Here is a 20,743-nt window from a genome sequence, read left to right on the forward strand (position 1 = left end):
ATTTTTATATATCCTAAAATAATTGTAGTATCACTTTATTTCTTTAATATATATAAGTTTATTTAAATATTTTATTTTGGTTATTTACATTTCTTCATTTATCCTATAAAAAAGTTTCACCAAAACATTATGACATATTGATTATTTTACTTTTATTTATTTATGATAATTATAAATAAAATATTTTCATGTTCATATTAAAAACATAGTTTATATAGAGAGGAAAAAAAATAATTTAAATTTAAAAAGTTCGTATATTTTTATTTTTGATTAGCCTATATATATAACTTAATGGATATATGTTTTTTATTTCCAAATATGTAGCATTTATTCACATTTTAAAGTAGAAAATATAAATCATAAATAATTTAATGTCAAAAATTTATAGTTAAGATAGTTTATCAATATAAATCTACAGATTTACAAATAGTCCAGAAATCAAATCTCTAAAAATACAAATTTTTTCTCAAATTTTTCATTTAAAAATCATTTGCAACTCACAATATTTAATTATTTAATCACTCATGGGTAAATGAATTTAAAAATCATGTGCAACTCAAAATATTTAATTATTTAATCACTCATGGGTAAATGAATCTACTAATTGCATCACAATGAAACTCAATTATTTTTAAATTTTGAAAACTTTATATATTACAATTTTTATTTTTAATCTATTTATTTTACAAGTGTTTTGGGAAAAAGGATATTGGCTCTATATTAAGCATTTTCTTAAAAAAAAAAATTCGTATAATTTTATTTTTTCAAAAACAAAAATTCGTATAATTTTAATTTTTCTGGTTTTTGAAAGGGTAAGTGAAAAAGGAGCAAGGTGAGTTGGTTGGTTTTGGTTACAGCATTATTAAGTTTGAAGTTTGGAGGTGATGGTTTAAAAAATACTAGGATTTTGAAGTATAAAATGAAAAACTTCTCAAACTACACTTGCTCTCGTTTTTTCTGTAGGTTGATTTTAAACTTCTCATTGTGATAGTATTAGTCATTAGGTTGATTTTAAACTTCTCATTGTGATAGTATTAGTCATTAGGTTGATTTTAAACTTCTCATTGTGATAGTAAACTTCTTAGTCATTAGGTTGATTTTAAACTTCTCATTGTGATAGTATTAGTCATTAGGGTGATTTTAAACTTATCACAATTAGGTTGATTTTAAACTATTAGTCATTAATATTATAGTTTTTAATATTATAGTTTGAATAGTATTAGTCATTAATATTATAGTTTGAAGTTGGGAGGTGAAGGTTTAAAAAATACTAAGATTTCGAAGTTTATAAAATGAAAAAATATAAATGAAAAAATTATAATTGCTCTATCTTTTCCTATAGGTTGATTTTAAACTTCTCATTGTGATTGTGATAGTGATAGTATTAGTCGTTAATATTATAGTTTAACGCTAGCTGTGTTTTAAATTCTAAAAAACATGCCATTCCTAACATGTTTTTTGAACATTGAATTTTCGAAATGATTTTCGAGTTTAGTTTGCGAAAAACACCCTTTTGAAATTGTTATTATTTTAAACTTTAGACTATATCGAACCAATTTCCAATATGTCTTTAGGAATTTTTTTATTTTATTTTAAACGTAGATATCAAAGCATTGATCTATTTGAAATGATTTCTTTCCATGCATCTTAATGGGAAGAGTCCGATTCATGTCCGGTTGATACTCGGTCACCCCATGAAACCCAGCGCATTAAAACTGTTATGAATGGCACTTACCTATTTCCCCTGAGCATGAATCGAACCCGATCAACAGAGGCATTTTCATTTCAAGTCTCCAATTTAAATTCTAAACAACCAAATACAATGAATTGAACCTATTTGCCAAGCTGAGAAGGAGCTCGATAATAAAATTCCCTTCCTTATCACATTCAAATCACAAGATTCCTTTTCCTATCAGATTCAAATCACGGGCCTGTAGCTTTCACGTCGAACTCACATCAAAATCATTCATGTGATATTTCGACTTGAAATGGAGATACAATAGGGAAATTGTAATGAATCACGGACAACTGGCAATCTTTGTAAAAGTGCGCGAAAAATTGTAACAATTGTTCAAAATGAAATCAACAACTTCTTGTCTTCTTCTACCATCCACAGTCCTGGGCCCTTTAATCCCGTTCGAAATTCATAATTGGTGACCTCCGGTTGTCACATAATCAGTGATGAGGACTTTAAAAGTTGTGTGCTCAAATAAAAATAATGGCGAAAAACACAAAAACTGTTAAGATTCCGTTGTTCTTGAGCGCCAGGGGAGCACGACAGCCACCAGGGAAATTTGCAATGCGGAGATTGTCGCTTATTCTGGTTGTGATGTCCCTTATTCTGTCAACGGGAGCCGACAGGAAAGGCGAATTGAAGAGATGAGCTGTCCCAGTTACATGTCCATGCATGTATGGTGAAGTTGTTAGGCGATTGCTGGCCGACTTTAGGTCCCATCATAGTACTTTTAAACTGCATTAGTACTGAACAAATTGGGGTCTGCCCGGTTTGGATTAGCTTCCCTAAATTACCCCTCAGTACTGATCAGAGGATAATTTTAAGAAAATCGGGAATTCCCTGGGCACTTTCATGGGATTTGACGAGTCATATCAGATCACGAGAATGATAATATATGCAAAAATCATTGTTTACTTAGATACCAGAAAAAAGTCTGCAGAAATTCATCACTATTCAATTGCGGTCTTTTTCGCGGACACCTCTTCAAGGCTTGCCCCCTCTTAAAGAAGCTAAAGCAGGCTACACAGGAACAGGTATTGCCAGCTGAACAGCCCCCTCCCCAAGCAGCAGAGACCCTGTCGACGGAACAAAACAAAACATCAGACACAGTAGAAGCGCCGCCAAGACATCAGACAAAACAAGACATCAGACACCAGACATCAGAGAAAACAAGACATCAGACACAGTGGAAGCGCCGCCAGCTCCATCGCTGAAGAAGCGAGGCAAGTGACTGGAGACATTCAGTTGTGAAGCACGCAAATAAATCGGGTTTAAAATATTTACATTGTCAATAATTAAGTGTGTTTTTTTTTAATTTTGTCATGATACCATTAGATGGGTAACAATTTTATTTGATCACAAGGCAATCAAACAATTGGAGACTCTCAGGTGTGAATTGTGAGATACATATTTTTAATTCAAAGAAAAGTTTGCTTGCCCTGTTTACCCCGCTAGCGAAGCTGGGGTTGTTGATAGGAGCAGGCTGAAAAAGTCCCTTTGAACCTGAGCAGGATAATGCCTGCGTAGGGAGTGTGCTTTTATTTTTTTTTGTGCTTGCACAGGGTGACTTACTGTCTTGGTGACTACTGGAGGGCATCTTTCTTCCTTTGATGAAAACCATATGGAGTACCTCCTAAGTGCAATTAACGGCTTTTTTAAATTTGGGGAAGTGATGATAGATTTATATTGGTGATGCATATGTTTCCAGGATCAACCAAGTTTAGTCATCGATTAAATAGTTGCAGTTCATATTGTCGTATTACATTGGGCGTAAGCCCTAAGTTCTTTCTTCATGTGCATACAACTGTCATCGTTTCCTGACTGGTTTTGTCTTACAGAAAGGGCCGTTGTGATATTTGCCTTCAAGTCTTGACTGAGTTAGTCCATGAATAGGATTCTATTATGATTTTATTGAGGGAGAAATAAATTGATTTAGTGTTTTTTTTGCAAACTTGTTTCAATAATTTGTGCATTTTTTCGAAATCCTTTTATCAATTCGTGAGAGTAACACAACACCATTTCAGTTCTTAGTCCTCGTTAAAAGATGAAACTGCTGTACTCAATCCCAATTATAAGTTGAACATTAAAAGATGAAACTGCCGTACTAAATCCCGATTATAAGCTGAACATACTATTGCAATCAATGTTGTTTCTCAACCAAATCAAAGGACAGTGTGGGAGAAGATGGACACAAATTCAAAGAGATATACAACATTCCATCAATAGAGGGCAAATAGTAGTCAATGTGACTTTGGTGTAACTTTTATGGGGTTACCATCAAAAGCATCCAAAGACTTGGGATAGTCTAGCATGTATAGAATACTATTATAATAGAGAAGCGTGAAGCCCACGCTTCTATTGATAAGTCCCCCATTTGAAACTTATTTTAGACATTTTCCACTTCACCTTTGGATATTATGTATGGACCTTTGGATATTGCATATGGTCAATAAGTTGGAGTGAGAATATATCACAAGGTGTTAAGAAGATCACATGGATCCATTTACAAGTACAAAAGACACTAAAAAATTCATAAAAAATTCATAGGAAAAGTACAAGACCATGCATGATCAACATAGAACCAAAAAAAATATGTAGATTGAAAAACAGAGTATGGTTACAATTGAACAAGGACACGCTGCAAGGTCCTAATAAATAAATTAAAGCTTTATGATATGGTCCTTTCGAGATACTGGGAAAGTTTAGAGATAATGACTATAATTTAGTGTATCCCTATACATGAGTAAGATTTATGATATGGTCCTTTCAAGATACTGGGAAAGTTTAGAGATAATGCTTATAAATTCAGTGTATTCCATACATGAGCATTTACTCAATGGTGCGTGTAAAATCTTAAACTCTATGAGCCGTCAATGTTGGATTAGGAAGAGGAGCAGGTCTTTCCTTCCATAGAGGACTTAACCCCGCCTACTTAGCCGGGGTTGATAAAGGATACAATTTAGGATAAAAGGTCTAGAACAACAAGACATGGAAAGCATGACATTTGTCAGAATAGATTGAAAAGACGGCTTCCAAAAAAAACTAGATGATTCTCTAAAGAGAAGGTATAGGAAAAAAAATCACCTCGTTAAATAAAATATTTAGGGGACCAAAAGCCTCCCAAAATGAGGAGGTATGTGATCCAAATTGGATCACTATATATTTTTTATCCATCTCTGTGCTTTTAGAGTGAAAATTTGCTTTTAGAGTGAAAATTTTGAAAAAATCAACTTCTAGGAGCAGTTTTAGCAAAAAAAAACCCAATTTGGAAAATTGAGGTTTGAAACATTAATTTAATTGGTTAACAGTAAACATTTAAACTGTATGTTCACCTCGTTACCCTCGATCTAGTGAAGTAACAACCATACTTATGGTTTTCGGAAATATAAAGGCAAGTCACAAATCCATAATACCCTTTATCAATCTTCTAATCATTGGATAAATAAAATGGGCAAACAGTGAACTCAATCATTGATAAATTATATTCTTGACTAAAGAAATTAGATAACGAAAATTGGGCTCAATAATTGACAACAAGGCCTTCCGTCAACGTAAATGTGTGGTCTATGAGAGAGCTAATCCAACACAATTGCACAATTGCAAATTTGTCCTGGACTTGCGTTCAGCCACACTCCTTTTTAAGAGTGTGGAATACAGGTGGTACTGGAGCACTATTCAACACAATTGCAATGTCCTGGACTTGCGCTCAGCCACACTCCTTTTTAAGACATACCATACAGGTGGGTCTACTGGAACACTATTCAACAAAATTGCAAACTTGCTATGGACTTGAACCAGATATATTCCTTTTTAAGACCTACCATTCAGGAGGGGCAGACGACATCAAGAATGGAATCTTGGTTAAGATATTGCTTAAACCCAGAATTTTCTTTATCATGGTTAAGATATTGCTTAAACCCAGAGGTTAGTTTATCATGGCCTCAGTTTGTCATAGATTTGCAAGAATAGAATATTGGTTAAGTTATGGTTTGATGTGTTATCTTGGTTAACATATTGCTTAAACCCAGAGGTTTGTTTATCGCTGCCTCAGTTTGTCATAATTTGCAAGAATGTAATCTTGGTTAAGATATTGCTTAAACCCAGAGGTTTGTTGATCGTGGCCTCAGTTTGTAATAGATTTGCAAGAATGGAATCTTGGTTAAGATATTGCGTGAACCTAGAATTCAAGAAAAATCAAACTTACAGAGATAAGACGTATCTCCAGAAGAAATTCGATGACATCTCCAAGTTCATACCATTTCAGTTCTTAGTCCTCATTAAAAGATGAAACTGCTGCACTCAATCCCAGTTATAAGCTGAACATTAAAAGATGAAGCTGCCGTACTAAATCCCAATTATAAGCTGAACATACTATTGCAATCAATGTTGTTTCTCAACCAAATCAAAGGACAATGCACCAGTTCTCATTTGAGAAAACATGTTTCCATCCTCGAACTTACAGAGATATGACTTATCTCCAGAAGAAATTCAATGAGATCTTAAAGTTCAGACTATTTCAGTTCTTAGTCCCCATTAAAAGGTGAAAGTACCGGACTCTATCCCTATTATAAGCTGAACATACTACTGCACTCAATGTTGTTTCTCAACCAAACGAATGGATAATGCACTAGTTGTTCTGATTTGAGCAAATATGTTTCCATACTCGAGATTTCCTATTATAATTGACTTCTCACATACTACATGTTTGAAATAGCATGCAAGATAACCATCAAAACATCATATTATACAATAAATATGAAGACCAGAATAAGTAAGAACTGGTTTTGCATCATCCTACAAACATGGGACTACTGCAAATCGATTTGTTCAGCCTAGTTCAGCCTAGTTATGCTGTTAGTTATGGTGTTAGCCTAGTTATGGTGTTGTGTTAGTCTCATGAATTGAAAAAAGAATTTCAAAAAAATGCGCAAATTATTGAAAGAAGTTTGCCAAAAAAACACTAAATCAATTTATTTTTCCCTCAATAAAATCATAATAGAATCCTATTCATGGACTAACACAGTTAAGACTTGAAGGCAAATATCACAACGGCCCTTTCTGTAAGACAGAACCACAGTCAGGAAACGATCACAGTTGTATGCACATGAAGAAAGAACTTAGGGCTTACGCCCAATGTAATATGACAATATGAACTGCAACTATTTAATCGATGACTAAATAGGCGGCAAGCCTTGAAGAGGTGTCCTACCTGATGGCATACTGTAGAGCTGTTGTTTCCGCGAAAAAGACCCCAATTGATTAGTGATGAATTTCTGTAAACCTTCTCTGGTATCTAAATAAACAAGGATTCTTGCATATGCTATCATTCCTGTGGTCTAATATCACTCGTCAAACCCCATGAAAGTGCTTAGTGAATTCCCGATTTTTTTAAAATTATCCTCTGACCAGTACTAAAGGGTAATCAGGGAGCCTAATCCAAACTGGGCCGACCCCAATTTGTTCCGTCTCTGGATCTAATAGTCATGTCCAAGGCTTAAGGAGTACGAGAGCATTCTCAAAGCGCCAGGAAAAAGAGAGAACCCACATGATGTCATCAGGGATATCAGCCAAATGCTGTCCCTATATTTCCGTGGCCCAAGCTTTCAGTGTAGCCGCCGAACAGTTTCTCTCTTTGATACAACCGACCAGAACTCTGTCCCCACAGTCCATTGCGTCCCCCCAATGAAGGTCTTCCTCAAGTGGAAGTATAATGTCAGTGCGCCGGGATTTGAAGCACCTCTGTTTCTTCAAGGGGCGGGAAGGTGGGTGGCTAGGGTTTGCAGAAACCCTCGCCTCTTCCAGAGCAGCGAGTGGGGGGTAGGGGTTAGGGATTGAGGGATTTAGAGGAACGGCCTCAGAGAGAAGGGGAACCGTGGAGAATCTGCCCGAGGGTATGGAATGTGCAGAGGACGAGGGAAGGGCAGCCGGCAGGGGGGCTTCAGACGAAGATCAGGCAGGGGTGCCGCCAAAGGTCCCGGCGGAACAGAAGGACCCGCAATGTCCGAGAAAGGGTGGAAGCAATCCAAGACAAAACGCAGGGTAGCCAGGGACGGCACTGAAAACTGCGGCCCGGTTGAGGGTTCTTCCGACAAAACGGAGGTGGGGCGTACAGGACTAGAGGACTGCAGATATTCAACTAAATTACCAGAGAGGTCTTCGCTGTAGAGACCTTCAGATGCTGCAAACATGGACGCCAGATGGAGCCCTGCTCCAGAGGAACCTCCGAATAATCCACCTCGTCAACTTCCATAGCGACAGCTGCACTAAAAAATGATGAACCACCTCGAAACCAGCTGGCCGCGGGAAAACCGGCACCCACAGCAGCGAAAACGGAACCAGGCAGAAACAAAAACCTCGGGGAGAATAGTCCGAAAGGGGAGCTAGGGTAGGCACAGGCGCCTAACCGTCGGGGTATGAGGTGGGTGAAAACGACCCGTGCGCCCTCAGCGAATAACGAAACCCTTAACGGTGAAAATGTAAAATGACCCGGTGAAAAAGAAATGAGGTTTTAGTGAAAAACGGAGGCACAGGAAATGAGAAAGAACTTGTCAGGGGTAGCAACAGGCCAAGTGTCTGCGTCTGCAGTATCCCGTACCCGGGACCACCATCCCGTTCAGGCCATCTGCGTTCCACCTATGAGTTCATGCTGAATACCTGAGCAAACTGATAAATAAAACGCATTGCAACCCACAGCAAATATCTGTTTCTAGAAGAGCGAACCAGAAGAGCCTGCAGTATCCCGTACCCGGGACCACCATCCCGTTCAGGCCATCTGCGTTCCACCTATGAGTTCATGCTGAATACCTGAGCAAACTGATAAATAAAACGCATTGCAACCCACAGCAAATATCTGTTTCTAGAAGAGCGAACCAGAAGAGCCTACTCGCAATCGCTAGCAGTGTCAAAATGCAAGCCCGATACAATGAAAATAAATGACACTTACAAATCATGCAATGGTATAAATGGCCAGCGAGATGCCTGTAAGGTGGTACTGTTTGTTACCTACCTTTACTTCATGGGTAAAGGGAGGCTGTCTTTGCCCGTCGTATCCTCTTTTCCATGGTCTTAACACGTGTATTATTAAACATCGCGTGAATATATTATCCGGCGGATAAAGAAACCTGCCGATGATATGTTAAAGGATGATGATTTTGCTTAAATCATCTGGTTATTGAAATTTGGGAAAAATGATTTTTGTTTAAGTCAGGGAAATGATTTAAAAACAATCTTAACCTTTAAAAACAAAATGGTAAAAATCACGTGATGTGACAAACAAATTAAAAACAACCATCCTATTTAGATGATAAAATCTAATGTTGATGATTTTCTTTAAATCATGTGCATTTAAATGACTAAAGTATAGCCATATGATTATGATTTTATGATTTTGCTTAAATCATGTATATTCATATGAGTATGATTTTAAGATAATCATGTTATTTAAAAATGATTGTTATAAATATAATAATGATGATTTTGTTTACATTATGTAATGGAATAAAATTGATTGTTATAATTAATTTTTTTTGGGTAGTTTTAGCAGGATTACATTTTAATTATGTCCAATATATCACTCCATTCAAGCAGGGAATTGAAAGAGTGCCTTAGCTCAATCGTCATATTAAAGAGTGTCTTAACAAAGCACTCAATCAATTCCAATATATTATTCGATCTAAGCAGGAATTGAATCGTCACATCAAGGAGTGTCTTAACAAAGCACTCAATCATTGTCTATCCAAGACCCCATAGACTATAATTAAAATATTTTTGTTTAAATCATGAAAATAAATAAACAAATTAATATAATGTTATAATTAGGTTGGGATGGTTTTACTTAAATTATGTAAATAAATAAATAAATAACTATTATAATTATAATTTAAGAGAAAATAATGATAAGTAAGAGTTGATGGTTTTGTTTAAATTGTGTAAATAAATAAAATTAATTTTTTAAACAGTGCGTGGGAGTAATTTATATTAGCAAATTATGTGTTTTTGCACAAGAATATGTCTTTTCTGAGTGACAAAGAGTATTAAACTTTTTTATAGGCAAATTAGAAATGCATAAGCACACTCTTAGTAATCAATTAATCAAAATAATGTTACATATATAAATACATAAGTGCTATCTCAGGATAGAAAAACTACCTTGATCACAAAATCAACTAATTGAGCAAATATCTCAACCATGCACCAATATAGGAAGCTAGTTAGTTGAAGAATATCTCCAAATGATGATTGAGACGGGATTCAGCATTTTTGAACCATGAAACACTTGGTCTCCATTTAGGTTGTTATCTTTCAGTTAATTCGTTTGAAAGTTTAGGTCAAGCGAACAGAATTGGTAGGCATCAATCGATCCGTGGAACGTATCAAATCTTTCATGTATAAGTTTGTTATGAAATGGGCCCACTCATCTCACAATGATATAAAATCATTTTAAACAGATCTATTGTCTAGCCAAGTAGAGATCTATTTGTAATGGGGCAGAAAGTAGCTTCTCCTTTGTTGACATTATTACTAGTATTAGATATTGGGTTATTCATAGCATTACCATACCTTCTCTATTCATTGCAGGTTGGTTATTTGTCAGCATGGGTTTGGCTTATGATGTGTTCGAGAGCCCCCGGCCAAATGAGTATTTCACAGAAAGTCGACAAGAGGTTCCATTAGTAACTAGTTGTTTCGATCCGTCAGAGAAACTCGATGAACTTACTGGATCTTTTAGATCTAACCAACTCCTAAATAATGGGAACAAACTCCTTCTCGAGCCAATTATCTCACTTAAGACAAGTAGGAAATATATACTCTAACATTTCCCCTAAACGATTATTTGTCTTAATTTGGATCAACTGAGGTTTTCACCAATATGTTCTCTACAACAAATTATCTACTATGAACTAAAGCACCTCCCGATTAGCAAAGTCTATCTATGATCTAACCTGGCATTTACAAACATTACCAAAATGTTGGCGTCCTTATAAAGAAACAACCATCCACCAGAAAGCATAGGTACCAACCATTGACTATCGGTTTACTAGGATGCCCCTTCATTACATGGTTTATTCAACCATCCTTCCATCACATATATTCATACATGTACATATAGCTTTAACTCTTGTTGCATCACCGTCATCATCATCCTGGATCTTCTTGGCTTACCTATAACCATGCTTTGTGTTTTCTCGACTTACCCTGAACCATGCTCCTAATGCTCCTGCATAAGACTCCCAATAAACAAAAAAAATCTATAGGAATCTTTATCCATATGTTTCCTATCTCTCACAAGTTTGTGTTTCTTCATTATATCCTCATGTGATTTATGTTTACCACAAACTACACATCAAGTGGTTTGGAGGACCACAAACCATCAGACCAAGTGGTTTTGAGTTGACCACAAAAATTCCTCTATCATGTGGTTTCCGACTTACCACAAACTATCACTACAAAGTGGTTTTTAGATTACCATGAACATTATGTGAGTACACATTGTTTTATCATCATTTGACTTAGTTACAAAAAAAATTACCAAGTACATACTCAAATAGTCTTTAGGACCACTACATTAACTCAAGCATGACACTATAGACTAGCCTACAAACGCAATGTGTGACTCACATTATTGTATGATATTGATTATATTCCATAACACTCACAAACTTTTAATTATCCATCATCATCCAATCTCCATTTTTGTCATCTTCATTACCACCACAAGCATTATCACAAGTTGTTCTTTATAACACCCTGCTTCCACATATACCCAAGAAACTGGCTATCTGGGGTAAACATGCAATGAGAGGCCACTATGATATGATTCAACCTCCTAAGTCACCTTAAGGAAGTGGAACCGATGGAAACACACCATATAGACATCCAACATCATCAACATAACCCTTAGAGGACAAGTCAGCCACTCAAACAACTTGTCCTTGGGTCCCATTGTTGTTTTAAGTCTCTTGGGCCATAGTTTCTCTCATGTTATGGGCAAGGAAGCGACCAGCAACCTAAAGTCGCTCTCACAAGCCTACCTGCCAGTGACTGTGGACCAAAATTGTCAGTGTTGTGCCAGCAACCCGGGGATTTAAGCCACTTTTTTAGGCTCAAAGCCCAGGACACTGCCTAAAAATGGTCCATCTCTTCAAATCAGTAAAGTAACATGGAAATGAAAGTGCTAAAGCAAATACTTGTTCAAGACCTTGACTCGATCCCTACTAGCCATGCTAGGCATTTTGTCAAACATATCATCAACATGTAACCTACAGGTGTAAACAATAGAATTAAGTGTAGGGATATCATACTTACCTGAGGATCGTTATAAACCATTGTTCCCTTATGCCATTTTCTACATTATCATCTATTAGGTCATAGGCACATTGTCCATTCACATACAAGTAAAAACATGTTGAGAGCCATACATAGTTGTTGTCATAAAATGTGCATATAACCAGCATAATAGGAACAGAAATACAATCAACATATCAACCATCAAATCCATAAATACATTAGTACCTTTACTCATGAAAATCAAGGGAACGGATTTATCATTAATGAATGCAATGAACCAACGGAGATGGAACTACCACGTTCCACCCGACTGTAGAATGGTTGAGCCAAATCTCTCTTCATCCATTCACCCCTGTGCCATATTCCAAGCATGAATGTGGGATCTCATAGAACACATCAATCAAAACTCATCCAGGGCTTCCAGAGGCCATCCACCTCAACCCATTAAACAGTGATTCCACCTCAAGGTTGGACATCACAAAACCATCATTAGATTGGTCTCCATCCAAGCCTTCCAGGGCTTCCAGAGCATTTGTCCAACCAAGGCTTCTAGAACTAGTAACTCAACCCACATCTTATACAGGACTTCCAAAGCATTTGTCCAACCAAGGCTTCCAGGACTAGTAACTCAACCCACCAAGGGCTTCCAGAGTGTTTGTCCAACTAAGGCTTCTAGGACTAGTAACTCAACCCAAGTTGTTACAGGTCTTCTAGAGTGTTTGTTCAACCAAGGCTTCAAGGACTATAATTCAACCCAAGCTAAGGAAACATGAGAACCAACCAAAAACAAGCAATGAAAGTAAACCCACAACCACCATGGTTATCCAGGAAATAGCAAGGCTAGGTAATCCACTGTCGATCTAGGCAATCCTCAATGCCAATGACAAATCATAACCAAGAAACCACATCCATATGCCATGCATGCCAAAACTACTGAATAAATCATACATGCAACTCGGTACCTACAAGAAAAATTGATGTAGTTGTTGATGTCGATGCCTTCTTACGCTTTCTTGCTCTTCCTTTGCCTTCTTGCTCAAAGAATCCAAGTATGCCACACTCTCCAAGAGTGCTCCAAGAAATCTCTAAGTATCCAAGAGCATGAGAGAGGGAGAGAGAATAATGAGAGAGCTCCAACACTAAACTGACAAAAGGTTACCAACTGATCCTCATAAGCCTTTTTATGAATAAGGTCTCTATTTTCTTCATTTTCCTCCTCACATGCAACCTATGACCTTTCACCTCCTTTTTCTCCTAATTTCCATTGTTTTCATAAACAAACGTGCCAAAATGCCTTTTATTGCCTTAGTCATTGCCTTTACCAATTTCCTTAGCCATAAACAACCAAATGAACACCCCCTAGGATGTCTTGACCAACATTTAGCTTTGAATAAGTGCTCCAGTCATTTGTGGTTATTGGTTTTAACATTTATTACATGGAATTTTCACCAGGGCTGTTACAAAACCCTCCTCCTTGGGGGACACCGTCCTCAGTGTTCAATCACACATATACCTCAGCAACCTACTGAAAGAAGACATATTGGTTATGGAGCTTTATAACACAGCTCGATGTAGTATTTACAATGAAATATCTGCTCAAGACATAACAACATGATGACATACCGCATAGTGGAGCTTTATAACACATCTCATTATGGTATTTACAGTGATCGTGATGTTGAGTGCCAACTCATATGACATCATAACATTGTGATAACATAACCACATGATAGCATAATAACATAGCACCCATACCGCATAGTGGAGCTTTATAACACATCTCGTTATGGTACCTACATCCATAAACGGGTATACATCTAACAACATCATCAAAATATATATACCAAAACATATGTCAAATCATATATCAAAAAATATATCAAACATATATTAACATCATATCTAAGCATATATATCAAAACATCATATAGCAAATATCAACTGTCATAAAGCATATATCGATCACCATAAAGCATATACTAAACCAACATAAAACAAATACTAAACGACCATGAATCATATACCAAGCCATCATAAGCAAATACTAAACCACCATAAAACAACTACCAACCACCATAAGCAATCACCAAACCACCATATCAATGTTGCTTTGCCTCAACCAACAAACAAGGAAGGATATATGGCCCGCATCTAATCTGCCATCTCCCATGTAGCTTCATTGGGCCCAAAGTGCTTCCATTGCACTTTAACTTGCTCTATTGCTCGGTTTCAGAACATGAGCACCTTTTTCTGCAATATACACGGAGGTTCCAACTGGAATTCTCCATATGGTTCTACCTATAATACAAACTAGTCAATCACATGATCAACATCTTTAACATACTTCTTAAGTAATGAGACATGGAAAACATTGTGGACTTTCACTGTCAGAGGTAGTGCAAGTTGATAGGCTATTGGCCCAATCCGCTCAATAATACTGAAGGGTCCACAAAATCATGGTGCCAACTTGGCACATGAACCAATCCGCAAGGAGCTCTTCTTTGGTTTGATGCGCAAGTACATATGTTCCCCAACCCAGAACTCCTTAAACAACTTGTACTTGTCTGCATAGCTCTTATGCCTATCCTTTGTTGCCTTGAGATTCTTCTTGATCACCTGCATCTCATGTTCCATGTCTACCAACATATCTAGTCCAATCAATACTCTGCTAACCAGATCACTCAACAAATGGGAGTGTTACAAATCCACCCATATAATGCCTCAAAAGGATTCATCCTCGGTGACTCCTGATAATCGTTTTTGTATGCAAAATCTACCAAAAGGAGATACTCTTCCCACTTGCATTGCTAATGCATCACATGCATCCTCAGCATGTCCTATAATATCATGTTGACCCTCTATGACTGTCCATCTATCTGCAGATGATAAGTTGTGCTGAAGGCCAACTCTATACCCAAACCTGCAAATAACTCCTTCCAAAACTTAGAAGTGAACTTCGCATCCCTGTCTGACACAATCTTCTTTGGAACACCATGTAGTCTAACCACATCTCTGATGAATACCTGTGCCACATCACTAGCTAATAATCTAGACTTCACATGAATGAAGTGTGCAATCTTTGTTAACCTGTCCACAATGACCATGATGGAATCATGTTGCTTCATTGTCTTTAGCAACCCTATTATGAAATCCATGGAAATGACCTCCCATTTCCATTCTGGAATCGCAATTGGTTGTAGCAGTCCACCTGGATGTTTACACTCTTCCTTCACTCGCTGACAATCAAAACATCTAGCCACAAACTCTGCTACATCCCTTTTCAGATTTGGCCAATAGTAATATCTCTTAACCCATGTGAGTGTCTTCTAATAAACTAGGTAACCTGAGTACGGTTTCGCATGAAACTCCCTCGAGATCACCTTCTTGAGCTCATTGTTATCTGGTACATATATCTTGTCTTGGAACCTGACCAATCAATCTGTTGTAAGACAATAGTCCAAGTCTTGTGCACCTACACCTATACCTGTACATGTGCCTATACTTGTACCATCACTTGTACCTATACATGTACTATCACCTGTACCTGTATTCTGTTGCAACCTGTACACAATATCCATATATCTGACATCCTGTTGTCCTGCCCAAAAGATCCCGCCCTGTAAATATGTCCCATAAGATCTCATAGTTGCTAAGCGATTCACCTGTACCCGCATGCTAAGAGCATCTACCACCGTGTTCTCTTTACCTTTGATGTACCTAATCTCGAAGTCGAACTCGTTGATCGTGTCCAACCATCTAACCTATTTAGCATTCAGATTCGACTAGTTAAACAAATACCTCACCCCAATGTGATCACTCATAAGCACAAACCACCTACTAAGAAGATAATGCCTCCACATCTTCAATGCATGTATAATCATTGCTAACTCAAGATCATGTGTCGGGTAGTTTTGCTCATCCTCATTTAGTTTCCGAGACTCATAACATACCACCTATTCATTCTGCACAAGGACTCCACCAAGTCCTCTCTTGCAAGCATATGTACATATTATGAATTCTTTGTCCAAATCTGCAATCTGTAGCACTGGTGCATGTGTCAACAACTACTTGAGCATTCAAAACTAGCCTCACACTTCTCTGTCCATTCAAACTTCTTATCATTCCTTTGAAATGATTTAATGGGATAAGAAATATACGAGAAGTTCTTTATGAACCTCTTGTAATAGCCTGCCAAACCCATGAAAGATCTCACCTCATCCACATTCTTAGGAGCTACCCATTCCATGATGGCTCTTATCTTTTCTGGATCTACTGCAATGCCTTCCTTGGAGACAACATGTCCCAAGTAGTGTACCTTCATCTGAAAGAAACTACACTTGTTGAGCTTAGCATACAACTGATGCTCTCTCAACAACCTCAACATTGTTGCTAAATGCTCGGCATGCTCTTCCTCATTTTTAGAATATACCAGTATATCATCAATGAACACAATAACAAACTTATCCAAATATGGATGCAACACACCATTCATCAAACACATGAATGTAGCTGGAGCATTCATTAAGCCAAATGGAACAACAAAAAACTCATAATGCCCATACCTGGTCCTAAACGCAGTCTTGTAGATATCCTCCTCTTTGATGCGTACCTAATGGTATCCGAATCTCAAGTCAATCTTCGAAAACACTGATGCTCCCTTCAACTGATCGAACAAGTCATCAATCCTCAGAAAAGGGTATTTGTTCTTGATAGTCACTTTGTTCAACTGTCTGTAATCAATGCACAATCTGAGGGTACCAACCTTCTTCCTCACAAACAAGATCGGTGAGCCCCAAGGTGATACACTTGGCTTAATGTACCCCTTGTCCAACATTTCCTTTAGCTGCAACTTTAACTCAACCAACTCAGGTGTGCTCATCTTGTAAGGTGCTTTCGATGTTGGAGCTGCCCTTGGCACTAAATCAATAGAAAGGTTTACCTCCCTATGAGGTGGAAACTCTGTAATGTCATTAGGAAATACATCCCTGAACTGCTACAACACTGGGTACCTATTCAACACATCAACATCCTCAGCCTCCTTACCCTTATCACTAGAAATGTATATTGCAAATAGTTTGCACCCTTTCCTGTGGCTATGCTTTTCTTGCATATTTGTCACCATCCTAACTGATGTGGCTTTCTTCCTACCCTGCAAGACTCTTGGTTCTCCATTATCATCAACACATTCAGTGGATTTATCATAGAAGTCAACATTGGTTCTATGTAGATACAACCAATCCATGTCCAGTAACATATTATATGAACCCAATGGTAATACATTCAAATGTGTTGTTGTAGGCATACCATTTAAGTCAAACGTGCAAGCTCTTACCCAATGACGAACTCGCTTCTTTGTACCTGTAGCCAATTGAACTAACCAAGGCTCTGCATGAAACTCCTTATCCAACCCACACTTATGCACCAAGTTAGGACTAACATATCTATAATTAGATCCAGGGTCAATCAAAATAGAAATAACTTGATCACAAAGCTTACCGTCCATCTCAATGCTAGATGCCTAATGTTTTGCTTTGCTGTTTTCCACAGTTGCATAGATACGAGGAATACTCTGGCCAACATCTCCAACAGTCGGCAGCTACTGTGCACTATATATTTTGGGTCTACCACCCTGATTTTGCGAACAATCTCTCCTGCGATGATCTTTGGCACAAGTCCAACACTCTATGGGCTTCCATCCTCCATACTTGTTCTTCTCTTCAGCTCGATGTCCCTGTCCTCTATCTAAGGCATTGGATCTCTTAGGTGGTGCAACATTCTCCTTGTTATCTATACCCTGTGGCCTTGCTCGATTTTAATAACATTTTCCTTTGTTCTTTATATTACCTCTCTAGTCTAGCTTAGTCTCAACTTTTCACTTTGGTTGTTCATAGGAATGCTTTAGCTTTCGATTGGCCTCCTCCAATGATCTAGGCTCATCAAACTCAATCATATCTTTGAATGCAAAAGGTAAACCACTAACAAATCTATGAATCTTAGCCTTCTCCTCGTTGAGGTAAGGCACATACCTCAACAGCTCCAAGAAATTACTAGTGTACTCATCATTTGTCATGGAACCCATCTTTAGCTCATAAAATTCTTTTGCCCTATCATCAAAGTATCTCTCTGACAGATACTTTTTCTTGAATAGCTGCTCAAATTCACTCCAAGTCAAATCTTCCTCATTTATGTCCCTGACATTTTTCATGTCTTCCCACCAGATGTTTGCTTTACCTTTAAGACTGAAAGTAGCCACTCTAGCTTTCATGTTCTCTGAGTAGTCATGCAACCTGAAGAATTTCTTTGTACCAAGAATCCATGCCTCTACATGTTGTGATCTCTTTATCTCTCCATCAAAAGTAGGTGGCTTCGCTTTCTTAAATTCATCCGGCAAATACCCCCTATCACCCCTCCTATAAGGATGATATCAATGACGATAATAGTGCCTATTTGAATCAGAACTAGAATCATACATGTGTTTATCCCTCCTCCTATCCGGAGTGTCCAACAATCTTCCATCTCTAACTGTATCATCTCTATCTGATCAAGGATCACCATGCGATCTACTACCATATTCTCCATTAGTTTTATCTTCCTGCTCATGACTGGTCAGTAGTGGTCCTTGTCGTTGCAAATCCGGCAAGCTCCGAAGTGTTACTGCATTCACCTCTACTAACTTTTCTTGTGACTGTATGATTCTGTCATTATCTGCCTTACAACTCCTTATCTCCTCCTTTAAACTTCTCAATGTAACTACCAAGTCAGAGGGATTCCCAACACCATATTTCTCTTCAGAATCGTAGGGAGAGTCTCTATAGTTAACATCTTGCTAGCCATTTGATATTTCTTCTTGTAAGGTATAATATGTTAGATAAACCAAATCACAATAAATCAATGTACCTTAGTATAGCTCGGGGAGGATACTTGTCTGCAAGATTACCAAATCAGTGTGATACATGTATAGCATAATCATAACAACATATAGACATATGTGAGTAAATGTATCAACTCATAAACATTACTCTAACTAGGATCCAATCATCGATGCAAGGCCATATCAACAATGCATGCTATGACCTCATGCTATTACTCCATTGTACACATTACCACATGCAACTAGCAGTATGCATAAGAAATTTCAAACCAACTATAAATACGCATAACCGCATGTAGTCGAACATAATCGATCAGTTCTTGTAATCAACCTACAAGACTGATGCATGTAATCAAAATATTCAAAAATGTAACCTAACATACAAGGATGTAAGTAGGTACCATGAAATCAACATGTAAGTGACATATAATCCATACACAATCACTCACATACTCATTTCAAATGCATTTCATGAAATCAGTAACAAATTCTCCATGATAACCATATTGCAACCCTAATCTGACATCAAGAAATTGCAATAAGTATATAAGTGTAAGAGACACACATGAAATTGACATGCACGCATGACCAACACATAGCCCATCTAGTCTGAGGGGTGAACCATGCTCTCATACCACTCTGTAACACCCTCCTCCCACATCTATCCAAGCAACCAGCCAACTGGGGTAAACATGTGACAAGAGGCCACTACGATATGATTTTACCTCCTAAGTCACCTTAAAGAAGTGGAACCGATGGAAACACACCATACAGACATCCAACATCATCAACAGAACCCTTAGAGGACAAGTCAGCCACTCAGACAGCTTGTCCTTGGGTCCCACTGTTGTTTTAGGTCTGTTTGGCCATAGTCGGTCTCATGCTATGGGAAAGGGAGTGACCAACAACCTAAAGTCGCTCTCACGGGCCTGCCTACCAACGAATGTGGACCAAAATTATCAGTGTTGTGCCAGAGACCTCTGGATTTGAGCCACTTTTTCAGGCTCAGAGCCTAGGACACTGCCCAAAATTGATCCATCTCTTAAAATCAGTAAAGTAACATGGAAATGAAAGTACTAAAGAAAATACTTGTTCAAGACCTTGACTGGATCCCGACTAGCCATGACAGGCATTGCGTCAAACATATCATCGACATGTAAGCTACAGGTGTAAACAACAGAATCAAGTGTAGGGATCTCGTACTTATCTGAGAATTGCTATAAACCATTGTTCCCTCGTGCCATTTGTTGTGTTATCATATATTAGGTCCTATGCACCTTATCCATTCACATACAAGTAAAAACATGGTGAGAGCCATACATAGTTGTTGTCATAAAATGTGCATATAACCAACATAATAGGAACATAAATACAATAAACATATCAACCATCAAATCCATAAATACATCAGTACCTTTACTCATGAAAATCAGGGGAATGTATTTCTCATTAATGAATGCAGTGGACCAACTGGAGATGGGACTACCACGTTCCACCTGACTGAAGAATGGCTAAGCCAAATCTCTCTTCAACCATTCACCCCTATGCCATTTTCCAAGCATGAATGTGGGATCTCATAGAACATGTCAATCAAAACTCATCCAGGGCTTGTAAAGGCCATCCACCTCAACCCATAAAATAGTGATTCCACCTCAAGGTCAGATATCACAAAACCATCATCAAATTGGTCTCCATCCAATCCTTCCAGGGCTTCCAGAGCGTTTGTCCAACCAAGGCTTCTAGAATTAGTAACTCAACACATAGCTTATACAGGGATTCGAGAGTGTTTGTCCAACAAAGGCTTCCAGGACTAGTAACTCAACCCACCAACGACTTCCGGAGCGTTTTTT

General features: G+C 37.7%; 1 long non-coding RNA gene across 1 annotated transcript; it reads right to left on the reverse strand.

Moving 5' to 3' along the window:
• Positions 1–1,709: 1,709 nt before the first annotated feature.
• On the reverse strand, positions 1,710–8,647 carry LOC149189872 (uncharacterized). Its single transcript, XR_016255947.1, has 2 exons — positions 6,945–8,647; positions 1,710–2,811 (listed from the first exon to the last, which is right to left on the reverse strand). It is a non-coding gene; the product is annotated as an uncharacterized LOC149189872 (long non-coding RNA).
• Positions 8,648–20,743: the final 12,096 nt, after the last annotated feature.

This window comes from Pinus tabuliformis, chromosome 3_1, assembly GCF_031772625.1.
Source record: "Pinus tabuliformis cultivar Carrire ecotype Pingquan chromosome 3_1, CPIR1, whole genome shotgun sequence".
Lineage (NCBI taxonomy): Eukaryota > Viridiplantae > Streptophyta > Pinopsida > Pinales > Pinaceae > Pinus > Pinus tabuliformis.